This window comes from Camelina sativa, chromosome 14 (genome assembly GCF_030686135.1).
Source record: "Camelina sativa cultivar CO46 ecotype springtype chromosome 14, ASM3068613v1".
Taxonomy (NCBI): Eukaryota; Viridiplantae; Streptophyta; class Magnoliopsida; order Brassicales; family Brassicaceae; genus Camelina; species Camelina sativa.
In genome coordinates this window covers 18,730,799-18,733,807 of record NC_141893.1, presented here as the reverse complement: position 1 = coordinate 18,733,807, position 3,009 = coordinate 18,730,799, and the positions used below count along the sequence as shown (strand labels likewise).

Genomic DNA, 3,009 nt, shown 5'->3' with positions numbered 1-3,009 from the left:
TCCGTGGACCCCGCTAGCTGGCCCTACAGGGCGTCGATCCCAACCTCTCACCGTGGAATAGAACTACAGGTCAATTGGTGACAGCTTGTCCTGTGGGAAGGTTGTTAAAGGATGGGGACCAGGGTTCGAGGAATGCCTGACACACCAATAACCTACTGGTGGATTTGGATATCTACAGTGAGGGGTTAGGATCGATGCCCTACAGGGCCAGCTTGGGGTCCGTTGGGACGGCTAGCGGGGGCTACGAGAGTCTACAGACAGTCCGTTGGGGCAGCTAGCAGGGGCTAGTAGGATCCGCGGGACGGGTTGTCAGAATGAATATGTGGAGCAGACCCGAAGAGACGTTCCGGGTCGACCCGGGTGATTTTGTGTTTAGACCTAGAGCTGTTCATGAGTTTTCTAGGTTCGACGACCAGAATCTGAGTGAAGCTTCCTCTGCTCGCCAAGGCTTTCCGCAAAACAAAAACTTGCATGGAGTCTCTTCTCAAGCAGAGCTTAGATTTCCTGGCTTTCAAGATTCCTTTGAAGTTTCTCAATCCCTAGTCACTATGGAAGGTTCTACAGCATCCTATCCAGTAGAGAGTACTCAGTTTAACGGAAGGAGAAGATAGTTAAAGGAAGATGATCCAAAGATGACGACTGTTTTGCCTCCTAGTCTTGCGTCCATGGTTATGCGTTACGGATTTGTGTACTTAATGACCAAGGATCAGATTGGTAGTCGAGTTCTGCAGAAATTGGCTGATCAAGGAGCGTTTCTTGATTGCCACGTTATATTCCTTGAAATCATTGACCATGTCACTGAACTCTCTAAGGATCCATTTGGAAACTACTTCGTTCAGAAAATATTACAAGTTTGTGATGAAGACCTTAGAACACTGATTGTGAGAGTGTTGACCTTAAACCCAGTGGAGTTCATCAAGATCTGTCTCAATACTTATGGGTACGTACGTTTACTTCTCTTAAGTCTACTTTTGTTGATAATATAGTAAATGTAACAGTCGCTTATATATGTCACAACTCTGGCTAATGTTTTTGAATTGAAACAGAACAAGGGTTATACAGAAGTGGATTGAAACTATGAAAACAAGACAGCAGATTGCATTAGTGAAGTCTGGACTCAAACCGGGCTTCCTCCCCCTAGATAAAGATCTGAATGGAAGCCATGTCATTCGGAGTTGTTTGCAATTTCTGGGCCCTAACGACAACAAGGTTTAATTTATCTCCATCTTCTGTTTCTTACTTAAACTCTGATGAGTACGTAAAACATATGTCTGATGAATTCTTGTGCAATTTGGTGTCATTTTGTGTTGGAAGCAGCTACAAAGTATTGTACTGAGATTGCACCTCTTCTCCACGGATGCTGTGTGCTTCAGTGTTGCCTTTCAAACTCTGTTGGACCGCAACGTGAGAGACTCATCGCTGAGATATCAAGAGACTTACTTCATCTTTCACAGGATCAGTTTGGGTAAATTCAAATCTACTGTAGACTCAAAAAATCTACTCATGATGAAATTGGTATGTTCTCTCTTTATGGTTTGTGGAAATGGGCAGGAACTATGTGGTACAATGCCTAATAGAGCAACAAGATTCTCCAGTGAAGTTGCTGGATCAGTTTAAAACGCATTACGTCGAGCTAGCGACTCAGAAGTTTAGTAGCCATGTGATAGAGAAGTGTCTAACTAAGTATCCAGAGAGCCGAGCTGAGATTGTCAACGAGCTCCTCTCTTTTCCAAACTTTGAAGATCTTCTGCAGGATCCATATGGAAACTATGTGATCCAAAAAGCTCTCTCTGTAACCAAGGTAAATCCAATATCATACATATTTTATACAACCAAAAAGCTTCCAATAATAGAATTTGAAATGGGTTTTGGGGTTCATTGAAACAGGGAGCTGTACGAGCTAGATTGGTAGAGAAAGTTAATCGGTTTGGGAGACTAAAGTCGAGTCCTTATTGCAAGAAGATATTCTCCAAAAACATTTTCAAGAAGTGACTTTTATTAGTAACAAAAAGAAACTGTTGTTGTTAATTTTGTATTTCAAGATCCGAAACAAAGCGACACTGCCCTCTTCGTTTGTCGTCGGTCTCTTTTTTTTTTTTTTTTTGTAGTGGATGAGGAACAACTTTTGCTTAACCAGAACGTCGTACGTGTTATTATGTGCTTTATGCCATTATACCATTTATGATATATTCCTTTTATTTCAAAATATATGATGTTTTAACCAAAATACACAGAATAAAAAGTGTCTAATTTTAAAAATTTAACCTATAAAAAACAATACTGCATAATAGAAAATATTAAACTAATCTAAAACTTGTTAGAAATTTGAAAACATCCTATATTATGAAACAAAAATTCTTTTCAAAAACATCTTCCATTATTAAAACGAGGACATGAGACAATGGTTCTCCCCTCTTAAGAGACAATGGTTCTCCCCTCTTTCTCTATATATGTGATATCAAAGGAACGAGGACATGAGAAGTATTAAAACTAATTAAGAAGATCTGTAAGTTCTAAAAAGTTTAGTGATACATTTAATTAGATGATATGGAGAGCTTAAATAGTTTATTGGGAGATGGTGAACCGGAGATTTACCGAGATTGACGGTCGAGATGATAAACCCAAAAATGGAAGTCATGAAGATATTATTCTAGAAGATATTAGATAAATGTTAATATTGATTTAAGAAGTTTAGCATTATCGTATAAATAATATTTAGTTTACAATTATCATAATCTTAATTTAGGAAACTCATCTCTATATAAGAGAATGTATTTTGTACAATTACAATAATGAGAGTCTAATATAATTCTTCCTCTAACACATTATGTGTCTTTACTCTCATCAAATCCTACATGGTATCAGAGCCCAAGGTTCAAGTTCTGGTGGACCTAGAAAAGTGGATACGGACATGCCTCTTGTTAACCCGAGTAATGGGGGCCCAAGAAGGGGTTTATTATCGGTTCAAGTGGGATCGGTTCGAGATGGAGTTATCATCTCGAGGAGGCG

At 39.1% G+C, this 3,009-nt stretch overlaps 1 pseudogene across 1 annotated transcript; it reads left to right on the top strand.

Moving 5' to 3' along the window:
- Positions 1-314: 314 nt before the first annotated feature.
- LOC104743819 (pumilio homolog 9-like) lies at positions 315-2,206 on the top strand (annotated as a pseudogene). The gene is made up of 5 exons (XR_015580803.1): positions 315-940; positions 1,047-1,209; positions 1,302-1,465; positions 1,552-1,801; positions 1,888-2,206. The product of XR_015580803.1 is annotated as a pumilio homolog 9-like (transcript).
- The last annotated feature ends 803 nt before the right edge of the window (positions 2,207-3,009 follow it).